This window comes from Prionailurus bengalensis, chromosome X, assembly GCF_016509475.1.
Source record: "Prionailurus bengalensis isolate Pbe53 chromosome X, Fcat_Pben_1.1_paternal_pri, whole genome shotgun sequence".
NCBI classification, from domain to species: Eukaryota; Metazoa; Chordata; class Mammalia; order Carnivora; family Felidae; genus Prionailurus; species Prionailurus bengalensis.
In genome coordinates, this window is record NC_057361.1 from 116,690,702 (window position 1) to 116,705,465 (window position 14,764).

General features: G+C 46.7%; 1 long non-coding RNA gene across 3 annotated transcripts in view; it reads left to right on the top strand.

Moving 5' to 3' along the window:
* Window positions 1-2,234: 2,234 nt before the first annotated feature.
* Window positions 2,235-14,764, top strand: part of LOC122477918 — a 52,859-nt gene continuing 40,329 nt past the window's right edge. Inside the window, exons 1-3 of one of the 3 annotated variants that reach the window (XR_006295790.1) lie at window positions 2,235-2,403; window positions 4,199-4,234; window positions 5,065-5,238. This is a non-coding gene — a long non-coding RNA (uncharacterized LOC122477918). The remainder of the gene's footprint in view (window positions 2,404-4,198; window positions 4,235-5,064; window positions 5,239-14,764) is intronic. The other 2 variants (XR_006295787.1, XR_006295788.1) reach the window with 2 other exon arrangements.

The window sequence follows — 14,764 nt, forward strand, 5'->3', positions numbered from 1 at the left end:
CATTATGGGGCCTACGTGGAGATACCTGAGCTGAGGCGTTCCCCATAACCAGAAAGAGAGAATGAAAATTAAGGAAACTTTTAAACTATATTGATAAACGGTAATAAAAATACTTTGATTTTTATTTACTGATTACAATAAAATTATAGTAATATTGAAGGGGCCAGTGGTCAGCTTGTTCTTTAGAAATCATTCAGTCATGGTAAATCCGGATTTTACCACTAGATGGCGCGTGACAAAACTCCTCGTCCAATTGGTCAGTACGGAAAGCTTTCTCTAAATGAGAGATTATAAAGCTAATTGTCATTCATTCCAAACTATATATGAATTTTAACTTTAAGTATTTTGCAATAATTATTTTAAAAATATTTTATTTTCTGGATTTTAGACCAAAGAAGAATATGGTAAAAACTTGTGTATACTTAGCCTAGATTTACCAATTATTAACATCTTGCTGCATTTGCTTTATCTGTCTCTCACTATGATTTTTTTCTAAAGCATCTTCAGAGTAATGTGCAGACATTATGGCACTTCGCCTCTCAGTACTTAACATGTATCTCATGAGAACAAATCCATCATTCTGTGTTATCATACCTAACAACTTTTACGTTGACCTAATATTATCTAATATCTAGTCTGTATTCAGATGTCTTAGTTGTCCCGAAAATGTCTTTTATAGCTGTTTTATTTTCTATCCAGGATCTAATCAGAGGTCACACATTGCATTTGGAATACTTCTTTTTCTTTCTTTTTTTGGGGGGGGGGTCCTATCTCTTTAATCTTCTTTAATCTAGAACAGTTTCCCTTCCCTTCCTTTTAAAAATATGACAATTTTATACACATATACAAATATATATATTACTTACATATTAAAATACTTAATAACAATTAAAATATTTACTATGTATTCCTTTACTTCCTCCACATACCAGGAGTCCAGTATGTTTAGGCAAACGATGTAACAACTCTAATTATAAATGTTACCCAAAATTGATGAAATGTAAAAAGTATGTTAATGAAATATCTCTTTCTAAATGCAGCAGTTCTACGTGTCATGTATAATAAAAACCCGCATAGAAGTTTTGGGGGTACTCATTCGTTAGATTATGAGCTTTTAGAAGGGAACAGACTGTGTTTTATTCATTTTTATAATGTCTGCCCAGCATACAGTATACTGAATGTGGTGAGACTCAGTACATGTTTGGGGAGTGAACGAATGGTTCTTTTTATTGTAGCAAAACATACATAACATAAAATTTAACTTTGTAACTATTTTAAGTGTATAGTTCAGTGGCATTAAGTACATTGGCATTGTTGGGCATGGTTTTGTTTTACTAACCTAAGGGATGTATGTTAATTGCAGAAAAGTTATTATATCATCAGAAAGAAACACGACCGAACCCCCCATCCAATTCTACCATCCATAGAAAGCCCAGACGTAATCACTCTTAACACGTTGACGTATAGCCTTCCAGGTTTCTTTGTGTACATTCATTCCTGTCCACATAAGTTATACAAGTGATCGCATTATACATATTGTACAACAACCTGCTCTTATTTCCTTAACATGGAGTCAATATTTTGTCATATTAGTGTTAATATTTACAGATAAGGGTTGTTTTTGATCTGGTTGTAGGTCGTCCACTGTTTTTCTGACATATACCTCCAGGAGCCATGCTGATGAGTGGGGGTAAGGACACAGATGAATTCTGTGCATTATTTGTTTTTCTCTGCGTATGGTGTATAATAACAACACTGGTATGGGGCCTGAACTTCTGTGTGTAATTTGAGGATTGCAGAAGGCATTAGGCATCTTTTTGCTGAGGCCCATGTTTAGGTCAAGGGTCTAATGACAGCATTGCACCAAGGGAGGGCAGAAGAACAATCTGTCCTTAGAATGGAATGTCACTCCAATCCAAAATCTTCCTCTGGAGAACTTGTCATTGAATGCCTGACCCTCCTTGTTACTGACCTGGGGAAAACACATACTGAGCAACAAAATGCTACCAGAGACTAGACCTTGTCGGTGTTCTCTGATGCCTAGTAGGACCACTGCAGAAACCAATATTAATGAGACTGTTGCTAGGAGACGGGAGAGCCAAAAGCCCATGGCATTGTAGGGGTTCCACGGGAAACCAAGGCAATTTAAGTGTGGTTTAGATCAGAGGTTTAGCTATTAAAATCTGTTCCTTGATGCGCATGTGCTTTTTGACATGTGATGTTTAATATGGTTTTACGTTTTTGGAGGAATTTGACGATAATCCCAAGGCATTTCATTTCTTTCCATAGAGCTAATCCCTTCTTCAGAACACAGCTCATTTTCAAGTGGCTGCTGCTGTTTTTCCCCCACCCCTTCAGTGCGACAGCCTCAGAGCTGGTGGAAAGGCAGAGCGCAGGCAGCTGGTAAGTAGCTGAGAAATCTTTTGTAAAATAGATCCCCAAAATACGCTTTGCAAAGTGAACAACATGTTTTGAAGGAGTAGAATAATACAGAACGATCTAGGAATCCCTGATTCTAATCACCAGTATTTGGAAAATGGATTAATTAAATTCTAAATATTCCACAGTCACGTTACTAGTTTAAAGCTGGTGTCTTACATGGCAAGTGGGCCGCCGGAGGGAAATCTAGAAATGTCCCCTTGTGATTCTGGTAAGATATTTCCCAACATATGACTTGATGAAGTTGTTACCAAGATGAGAAATTGTGTTCGGAACAGTATCTCAGCTTTATGATGTTTGGATGAGGCTTGAGAAAATGGGTTACGATTCAAGATGTTCTCAGATCTGAGTTCCTGTCCCAGTGTGGGAAGAGTATGAGAAAACTGTTACTTGGCAATGGGAAGGATACCATGCCTCATTTTTTTTTTTAATTAAGAAAATCATGTGACTGGATGTCTGTACAGGAGAGAAAGTGAGGAGGGCAGCCTGTAACGTTCGGCTTAATTGCTTCATGTGAGAGACGAACATGTGTTGAAGGGGAAAGATTAAAAGTTGGTTTTAGGCTGAAAAATCGTGAAAATGAAATAATGAATATCATGGCTATACCTTTATTTTGAAAATCATCTATTTGTACTTGTGGACATCAATTTGTACCGTAAAGGCAGAATATTCTCAGCGCCTCTTTATCTCACAAGGGATGGAAGAAGGAGACCAGAGATTCTTATCAAAAAAGCTTTTATGTTTGTTTCTGAAAAGTGTCTGAAAACGTGTAAGATGTTGTGCCCCCTTTTACCTAGAAATTGCATTTGTAGATCCATTTCTGCAAGAAAACAAACCAAAAAAAAAAAAAAACTGGAGCAGTTTATTTCTTTTGAAATTCAGACTCTTTTGACACTTCAGCAGGAAGGAAGGAGGAAAAAAAAGCAAACGTAGATTTATGAGTTAGATGACAAACAGCGATCAAGGAGGACACATAAGAAAGAAAAGCTTTAAAGAAAACCCACAAGATGGGCCATTTTTCCAAGCTGAAAATGTCCGCTGGTGGCATATTTTGCACGGGGAGTAGGGGAGAGCGTGCCGAAGGCAGAGGGAGGGGGGCATTGAACTGAGCACTGCGGCAGAGAGAATGACTGACGCATCCTGGGACATGTGACCGTTCTCTGGTGTAGTGAAGAAAATTTTCCAGGAGTCCATCTTGTATAAGAAATTCTACACCTGCTAACCTGAAAATAATACTGTAATCTTCTTGTAACTCACACTGAGTTTGTTTTCCTGGATCTCCCCCTGGCCCGTAGGTACATTTAGGCTTTGTTTTGCTTGTCTTTATCCCTAGACTTTCTTTTCTGTGCTCCCACTGCTTTTATAGCAGTCATGAAAATACTGTCTTTCCCCTTTATGATAAAAATTTTGCATATTAATTGTTTAACATTTGCAAAAATTAACCCTCAGTTCCTCTTTCCTGAATATGTACAAATGAATGTGTAGAAATGTATATTTGTATAGGAAATGAAAATCATATGTGCATACAGTTTTGCAACTTGCTTTAATCATCATTAAACAACATATGGAGAGCGATTCGTCATTTTCTAAACATTCCATAAGAATGCAGGGTTCTATGGATGCATAATTTCTGATCACTTAAGTGTCCCACTAAATGTCTAGTTATCGAATGTTTATAGGTGCAATTTTTGCTGTTATCATTTAAAGAATATCTTTCCATATAAATCTCTGTGTGCTTTTCTGGTTTTTGTTTCCCTAGGATAAATTTGTAGACGTGGAATTTCCGGATCAAATGGTATGAACCAGTTTAAGATTTGCCCTCCACCGCCTCCTTAAACACTATCGCCTAATTTATTTATCATATGTGGTGACAACATTATTTCCCAGTTGTTGTTTGCCTATTGATTTTATACCATTCATGCAGCTTTTTTTTTTTCCCCCATGTTGCGGCCTTATAGTTTTAGATATCCACAGCTATCAATTTTCTGATTTGGGGATTTATTTCTTTTCATTGATGAGTACACTCACCTGTCTTGTTTTCCATTCCGTTGCTTCATTTTTTACAGTTAACTCTGATTCATCTGGAATTCATTTTGGTGTATGGTATGAATTTGAAGGAGGATCTAATGTTGTTTTTTTTCCAAATAGGTCACCAATTGTTTCAGCATCATTTATTGAATAATCCAACCTCCTTCCACTGATTTCAAATGGCAACAACTTCTCTCCCTTTAGCTAGGGCAATAGTGTCCACGGGTCGGCCATTTTCTTTCTGCCCCAGGTGGTCCCTTTCCGCAATAGTATTTGTACCTTCTTGCAGCTTCTGGTAGCATTCTAAAGCATCACGTTCGTGCTTATGCCTTTCAAGGATTCTAGACACATGCAGTATAGCTCAGTGGTTTTCAGACAGGATTTTTAAATTTTAAATACTCCCAAACTGTACTTTTATCAGATGCTTTTTACAAATTAAAACTGAGGGAAGTGAATATATAAAACCACTGTCCCAGATGTCCTATTCCCCTTGGACACAGTTGGCATCCTAATTGTGGGTTCAAAACATATCCCCCACGCCCCGGGGTTAGTGTTACTGGTAAGGTTCCTCCTTCAACCTCTTTTTCTACTCCTCAGGTGCTCGGAGAATTAAAGCTGTCTGGACTCAGTTCCTGGAGTTTTCTAGAATGGTATAAGAAGGAAATGTAAGAGCTGTGAGAGGAGCAGAAATAAATAACGCTCGCCAGCCTGTTGCTGGCAGTAGTCTGATCTAGGGATTTAAAGGAGGTAGACTGCAACCGTCTCTTGTAGGTAAGGACACACCCCAGTGCTTCACCTCTTTTCACTGCAGGCGGAAGGCTCAGGCATGAAACAGACTCTTAGTCTTAGTGGGAGAAGAGTTAAGTGTTGCTCACAGAAATATTTGATTATTAAAATCACCTGCCACCCACTGCTGACACCTCCCCCTCCACCCCACCCCCCATCCCCACGTCTAACACAGCCTTCTTTGTCTCTTGACTTCGGAGTCTGGCCTCTAGCCTTTGCTGATTCAGGAAGAAACACAGGGGGCATTGGGTGGGAGGATGCCTTGCGTGCCTTCATTGCAAGGGGCTCTTTTGGCTCACAGCCACGGCCCGGTCACTTCTTGACTTGCCGCATTAGGCTGTGATTTGTTTGTGACTGGAGGCTGGTTTCCCTGGCAACAGCAGCTCGTCAGGGCATGCGTGTTGACTCCTCTGCAGTGGCAGAATGCGGCTGTGGGGGCCGCAGTCACTGAAGGCGCGCTTGTGCAGTCATGATGTCAGTTTCTCTGGGCTAAGCTGCCGTCGCTATTGCATATCGAGCGTTGTGTTATCTTGTAATACTTGGAAGGCTTTGAGCTGCTCCCTTTTCCTTTCAAATTACCTGCCTTCGCTGTGTCCAGCAGTGACCACAAAGTATTCCCAGTGTTTGAGGCCACTGATGCCCCCCAGGCCCTAAGGGGATTCATGGTAGTGTGGGCGCAGGAAACCGGCTGCTTGCTTTCAGACCTCCACCTCTTGCTAGTTGCGTGGCCATAGGACGATTGCTTAATGTCTCTGTGCTTCGGCGCTCTCAGATGTAAAATGTAGATTAATAATGGCACCTTTAGAACAGTGTCTGTTACATAGTAACGTTTGTATGAGTGTTGGCATTATTATTTGTAGATAGTAAAGGACAATTTGCCCTGAAATAGACTTGGGCTGCAATGTACAAACTTACCCTCTAAGGCCCACCGGTCACTTAACACATTTACCCTTGCAGCACCCACACTCTGTGCACGGCACACGGACAGGTACACAGTCATCTCCCACGTCACTCAGACTCCCCCAAAGACACACATATTGTCTGCGAGGCAGAAAGTCTCACGTCAGGGACATAGACCTGCCCTACATGACGCGACTCGCCCTTCCGTAAAGACTTTCCCGTGACCCACCCACAGTCCCGACATCACAGACTGTCCCAATAGCACGCGAGCCCTTGGTGTGGCCCAGGCTCTCTAGCAAATACGGACTTACTCCATAGGACACAGACATGTCCTACAGGACACACACCACAGAACGTGGCCTCTGCCCACAGCCCACAGATTTCTCCCGGTGCCCCGCTGACTAAATCCAGAGCTGAGATTCTCCCGAGGGCACAGACTCCCCTCGCGTCCCGAAGACACTCCCTAGAGCACGCAGGCGCCCCACTTCAGGCCACGTGGCCTTACTCCGTAACACAGATGCGCCCTAGAGCACGCAGACCGTCCACAGAACACAGATGTCGCCCCAGAACACAGTTCCTGACGCAGCTCAGAGACCCACGCGGGAAGGCACGCTCCCCCACGGTACCTACACTTGCTCCATGGCACAAAGAGAGGCACCGCGGAACGCATGCACACCGCCAGGCCCAGTTCGCTCCACAACAAATACAGTTACCACACGACGCCAACCCTTGCCTCACGGTGTGCTCGTTTGCCCCGCATCTAGGCCTTCGCCGGCCACGCACACTTGCGAGACGAGGCGTGCCGTGTCCCTCCGTCAACGTACGTGCCCCACGTTCCTTAGACATGCTGCAATAAATAGCCATCCCTCTTCCCCAGTGCACAGCACCGCGTCGCAGCATGCACGCGAGCCCGACAACGGACAGATTGGCTCCACAACAGACACACTCGTGCCGCGGCACCACCTAATCTGTCTCCAAGGTGTCCGGAGCCACTCCTCAGGGCTCACACAGCCACCCCTCAGGGCGCAGTCGCAGACGTGATCCAGACTACCCTCACTCATTTCGCAACACGGAGGCCACCCACAACACACAGACCCATCCCACAACACGGCACCCCCCCCCCCGCCCCACAGCGCACATGAACGTGTCCCAGCACATTAGCAGACATACTTGCTATGCAACACACGCAAACACGACCGAGCCCCGAAACTCACCCTGAGTGCACGGACGAGCCCCGCCGTGTAATCACACTCACACAACTTACAATTCATGGGCTGCCTGTAAACACATAGATTTCTTCTGCCGTGCACGCATCTGGTCATAGCGTGGACTCATTCTAACACAGCATACCTACACGTCACATGCACAGTCCCCAGTTCGTAGACACGCAAAATGCGTATTACGCCTGCGAGGCGAATGTTTCCATCACGGATCGCGGACATAGCTCACCACATTACTGAGCTCCAGCTCTGACCTGCAGCACAGACATAGCTTGTGTAGTGGTTAAGAGCAAGGCCTCTGGACCCAGACAACCTGGGTTGAAATCCAGATTCCACCCCTTTCTAATTGTATCACCTCGGGTAAGTACATGTCTCTGTTCTTTAGTTTGCTCGTCTGTAAAACAAAGGTAACAGTAGTACCTACTCAGAAGGGTCGTCGTGAGTAGTAAATGAATTAAGATACGTGAAGTGCTTAGTACAGGCACCTAGAAACTATGCAGCTGTTCGTTCATATGACCGTCACTCCCCCCACCGAAGCCTTACTGTTAAAGTGAAAAAGGCCTACCCCAAATACCTAGAATCATCCGGCAACACAAAGATTGGCTGCGTGATACACGGGCTGGCTTGAGAATATGTAAAAACACGCTACAGCACACAGATATGCCCCCACAACCCCCCCCCCCCCGAGCACACACAGAACCCTAAACCAGATGCCACTCACAATAGACACAACTGTATCGCAATCAACAAGTTTGCTATTCCGTGCACAGGCTTGCTCTATTATACGCAGGCTCACACCACAGTATTCAGACTGGATGCATAAAGCCCGGCCTCACCCCACGAGGCACAGACCCACAACACAACACACACCCACGTACACACACACAAACACGCATCCATGCACCCTACAACTCAGCAATATGCCCCGTAGCACACCACCACATCCTCCCAGGCTCACATTTTTGTTGTATAACGTGTACATATATTTTCTATTCACAAACATGCTCACGAACGTACAAGACTTGCACCATGATACTGAGACTCATCCTGCGACACACAGACTCACCCAACAATTCGGGGGTTCCCCAGGAGGGAGACTCATGATAATACACAGACTCATCCAAAGACACCCAGACACGCTACAGTACGTAGATGTGCTCCAAAACAGCTTAGCATGTCCAGATAGACCCTGTACGATACACGGAATTGCATTATAACATTCAGAGTAAACCCCCAACGTAAGTCCTCTCCTATAAAGTAAGGCTTGCCTCATGAATACGGAGAACACTCTATAATACCTATTACATATCCCGGGACACCTAGGGGTACTTCAGGATGGACGGAGAAGCCTCGCCATGCTCTCCATTGCACGGTGCACCATGCGCCACAGCCGAACTCCACAACGCACAAACTCATCCCCCCGCAAAACGCCCACTCACCTCTATCGTACAAACAAACATGTCCCACAACACGAAGACGCTTCCCATGGATATGGACCAACCTTAAAATGCACAGACACATTCCTCACGAACGCGCCCATGTGCACGTGCCCCCACACACACATTACAACGCCCAGAGGCAGCGCACAATGCACAGACGGCCCCCCTCGGGAAGGTAGCCGTTAGCCCCAGCATACCTGGAGCCCCCACGGCACACGCACGCCTCGCACAGCACGCGTGGTTCCCCCATGACTCGCGGAACTGCGTCACGGTGTACAAACCTACCCTCTAAAGCAAAGACTTGATCAGCTAGACTGACTCCACAAGGCACAGGTATGTGCCGTAATCCAGGCAGTAGACTCTCAAGGAAACACACCTTTCAAAATAGGTACTCACACAAATGTGCCAATTTCTTTGATTGCTCACAGAATCGCATAACCACATGACTTTCCCTTAAAGCAGAGACTTCATGCCACTCACACAGTTGGCCCACGATAAAAAGCCTGCCCACGCTGACAGTGCACACATGAGCCCCACATTACTTGGATCAAACATATAATCCCTAGGTGTCGTGTGACACAAGATACGCCGCCACAGCTGTGCGTGCTCCGCAAGGCCCAGAGACATTCCAGAAGCACAGCACACCCCAAAACAAAGGGGCAGTGTAGATTGCGGTTAGAAGCTGACACTTAGGATTCAGACTGCCTGGGTTCCAGGACCACAGGGACTGTTGACTAATTGTGTGACGTTGGAAAGGTCTCCTAACTGCTCTGGGCCTTAGTTTTGTCAGGTACAAGTTGGAATAATAATAGTACCTACTTAGTAGGGCTGTTAAAACTACAGAGGAACAAATGAGTGAACGCCTATAAAGTGTTGAGAACAGTGCTTGACACGGAGTTAGCGTTATCGACGTTAGCTAATCTTGTTGTTACTGTTATTGTTGTTGTTTCTACACATGGAACTGGACTGTGCTGGTAAGACTTAATTGGAAAAAATTCGAATCAGCCCATGACACACGGAATCCACCTACACGAAGCCCAGAATCCCACCATGGCTCCCACTCTCACCACCGTTTGCTTACGATTCCCAAATGACTGCACACAACACACCCACGATACAGATTCACCCATCCATGCGAGGATTCACCATGTCGGATTCACCAACTAAACGCAGCCTCTCCTATACACACGTGCCCTTACAACACACACGCTCAGCACGGAACACGCTGGCCGGCGTGACGTAAGGAACGGATGAGCCCCACAGTGCTTGGATAAAATGTGTAATCCCGAGTGTTCTCCGTGCACAGAGGAGCCTCGCTTCAAAATCCCTGGAAACAGTCCACGACACGTAGCCTTGACCACCACACAAAGTCACATCCCACTGTCGCCGTCACAGCCCACACATCTCACTCGTACACCCCAAGTTGCTCTCTTTCCACAGGGCCCACGCTTGCCCACCATGCCAGGCTTGTCCCTCAGCGCGTGGATTGCCCCCTTCCCTCCAAGCAGATCTAGAGCGCACAGAATCATGGGACAAAGCAGACCTACCCCGCAGTGCCCGTATCAGGCACATGACGCGCACGCCGGCTCCGGTAAATACCTTCGTTTCACAACACCGACGCCTGTCCTGCAACGCCCAGACCCGATCCACGGTACCTCGGCGCCTCGCCCGACCACGCACTCAGCACCACGGTGCACACTTCTCCCACGCAGCAGAGACAGGCCACACAGCACGCCGTCCTGCCCCACCGTGCACCGTAGCCTCACAACACCTGGACATATCCTCTAATGCACAGGCACTCCCACAGCGCCCAGCTGCCCAAGGGAACAGAATGATATCACAACGCAAAGGCCCCAAACACCTTCGGTTGTCTCCACGTAGTCCCCCGAAAGATATGCAGGTGCAGAGAATTCAGATACAAGCTGTAACCACAGACTCATCCCGCAACCTGCAGACATGTCCCGTCATACACAGGCATCTCCCACAATGCCCACGTGTGCCTGCATCACCCACGCTCACATCGGAACATTCAGGGTCACCTCGCTGCCCACAGATTATAACCCACAAGCTTGGCCCACAACGTACACACGTGCCTCTCGAAGTATGGACCTGACCCTAACCCACAAGCTCGCCCCATAGTGCGCAGAGTAATAACAACACGATGCCAGGGTAGGCCCCACAAGGCCCGCACCGTCGCACAACACACACAGTCGTTGCGTAGCATAGTCACGTGCCACAGTGCCCCGTATGCCCCCCAACAAAGCACAGGTAAACCCCACGGTGCACAGGCCTGCCTCCTAACGCAGGCGTGCCCCACAACACAGCCTCTCCATGCACAGGTCGGAATCACAACACACAGACTCACTCTCTAAAGCTGATTTGCTCCACAACATATGCAGTCACGCCACAGTGAAAATACGAGAGCCACGGCACCCAGGCTCACCACAAAGCGTTCTCCCCCCCATTTCTCTACCACGCGGAGGCCCTATAATGCATAGATATGCCTCTCAACTCCCAGACTTGCCCCTTCACACCTGGACACACCATACAGTGCGTGGACAAATGTCGGAGCGTCTCACGCTCAACACGGACATGCCTCATGTAACACGTAGTCCACAGTGGACTGATCCCACGACACACAGGTCCGCCCTACTGAGTTTGATCTAATACCACAACCCCTAGACTTGTCCCCGCACACAAAGGCCTATCCTGAGATGCACAGACATGTGTCACAGCGTCCAGAACCACCCATACCCAGAGTCACTCTACGATACCCCTAGCTCCTTGCACAGCCCACAGAATTGTAAAAAACCCAAAGCATGGACACAAATGCACAACTCAGACGTTTCCCATAAAGTACACAATCATATTGCAAAGCACTGATATGCCCCCCACAATGCACAGTATCAAGTTACAGTGGGGACATGACTCTCATGCCACAAGACTTCCCGCAAATCAGAAACATGCCCCAACATGCATCTCTTCCGCAACACAGTCATTCGGACATTCTCTACAATTCCTAGGTCGAATGCCAAGACTCTGCCCACCATTCGCAGACCCACACAAAACCGCACGAGAGTGTGCAGATTTTCCATGAGTTGTATAGGGTCAACTCATGGCACATAGATGTACCACACAATATTCAGAGTTCAGACACATACACACACACACACAACTTTTACATACATGCCTCAGCAAAAGATGGAGCCAGAAACACGTGGGGTCCGTGACAACACGCGATCTCCTGTCCCAGCAAGGTATGGAACAGCATCACAAGGCACAATCCATCCTACAACATGTAGAACAATCCCACAATTAACAATTAATTAATTAATCCCACACTTACCTCATGGTGCAAAGATTTGCCCAAGCGCTGCACGCACATGTACTGCAACTCGTAAGCACACCCTACAACGTAGGGTTGTGCCCCCAGATGCACACTTCTGCAACACACAGGATTACATCACAGCACATCAGCTCACAATTCAAGATGTAGATAAGCCCAACACACTTTTGCCTCACGCCACACTAACTCCACAAATCCCAAACTTGTCCCCAAACCCTAACTTGCACAGATTTGACCCACGGCATCTCAAACTCACAGTACGACACACAGACTCTAAAAATCGCTGCCAAGTCATATTAAAACACAAAAACGTGCCCCCATGGAAACCCTCACCGAACCCATGCTTGCCCTGTAATGGATAGAAAGGAACAATGGCTTTCAAACTCAGCTCACAGGTTTTTGAGTTGCTTTACAATGTGCACAACCATGACCAACAACTCACAGACCAACGACTCACAGACCAACGACTCACAGACCTGCCCCAGAGAACAAAGGCTCCCCCACTGCACACTGAACGCAAAATTCCCAACGTTGGGCTAGACACGCTCGGCCCCGAGCGTGCAAACCCAGCCTGCATCAGACACAGCATAGCACATAGATTGGTCCTCACTTAGAATCAGCTGAGAACCCACATTCATCGCACAATGCCCAGACGTACGCTACAACGTGCCGACAACGATCACGGCTTAGATACTCCCTGAACAGTGCCCAGATTCCAGTAACAGCGCAGAGCTGTCTCTGTGATATTCACTCCACAGCGTCCCAAATCGCACGAACATCCACACTTGTTCCAAAATGGACAGCTTCTCCCACAGCTGCAGACATCCTGCAATACATAGATGTGTCAAATAAGATACAGGACCCACCCCGAAACACACAATACCGCGTAACAACTTAGAGACGTTTCTCAGAACATACACCCCGGGATCAGTGGACTCCCCTAAAACATCCAGTCGCATCCTCAAAGGCCTATCCGACCCCACCCACCGCCACCAGCATTCTTGTCCAGGAGGTCTAAACCACACCACAGAAAACAGACTTGCCCCCCCAATGCATGGACATTTACACAACTCTCAAACTCCTTCTCCAGTGCACAGACTTTCACCCCTATACACGGTGCTATCCCACACCGCAGAGACTCAAACACAAAGCAAATAACGAACCCGTCACCTACCACAACTACCAGATATCTGCCCAAACACACAGACGCACACCACGACATGCCCATAACCCCCACGCTCACCCCTCAACACTGAGGCCAACTTATGATGTCACACATGCTCCATGACGCGAGATCCCCACCACAGCCCGTGGAATCCCATCACAATGCACAAATTGACCTCACGATGCAAACATTTTCCAAAAAAAACGCCGAGACCTACCCCGTAAGCCATCCAATATTACCATAAGACCCAGATTTGCCTCAAAACTCAGTTTTTCACCGTAACACTACAGAAATGCCTCCCCATACCTACAATGAAGTTACAACGAACAGACTTGCCCCGCAATGCCCAGACTCACCCCATAACATCAAGACGTGCCCTGTCACCCACAGTTAAGTTCCACAATGCATCATCTCCCTATAATGTACAGTGTCACTCCACCACATAAAGTTACCCCACTGTGGTAAGAATAGACCGCACACATCCAGCCGCACCCCCGAATTCAGTCTGGCCACACAATACGAAGACAGGTCTTACCATGCACAAAATAGCTCCATGGTACCCAGATACAGCTAACTTGCTATAGGCAGAGGTGCCTTATAGCACATAGGTTTCTCCCACAAGCACAAAGCTGCATTCGGATGCAAAGATTCAACACACGCACACACACACACGCACACACGCACACACACAGTCATTGCACAAGACATATACCCCCACAAAGAAAAACATGTATCCCCCAAACCCAGAATTGTCCTATGGCACACAGACTTGCCTCACAGGATGAAGACATCTTTCACAGTTTTCACCTCACCAGACATTCTTTATAAGTGAGCCTTGCCCCACAAGGCAACCCTGATCTCCACAACCCAGACACGATCTATAGTGCACACACCCCCACGACACCTTGGCAAAACCTCCAACGAGAAGATGCGTCCAACAATGTACAAAGTACCTTGAAAACACACAGGCCCTCCACCACAATCCCGGGCTGGCCACACCACGCTCAGACTTTGTCCAACACCATATTCGCGATCAGCCTATATCCTACACACTTGCCCCACAATACATAGCATTGGACCACAACTTCTAGAAATTCCGTATCATGTACAGACACAGTCCCATACCTGAGAGACTCTCCCTGCTTTAAAAAACCCACATAGATACCCCACGAGGCACAGACATACCCTACCATGCACACTGGCTCTATGACAAAACACTTTGCTATACAATCTCTAGAAACAACCCATGACACGTAGTCTCACCCCATTACTCCAATATATATCCCACAGTGTGCAGATTGCAATGCATACTCCACACCTAGACATGCCCTACAACGTGAGGACGTGTTCCACCATCCCCAGATTTTCCTGATAGTACCTCCAAAGAATCACAGCCACGAAAGTCACAACACCCAGAATCACTCCCACAAAGCAAGTGACT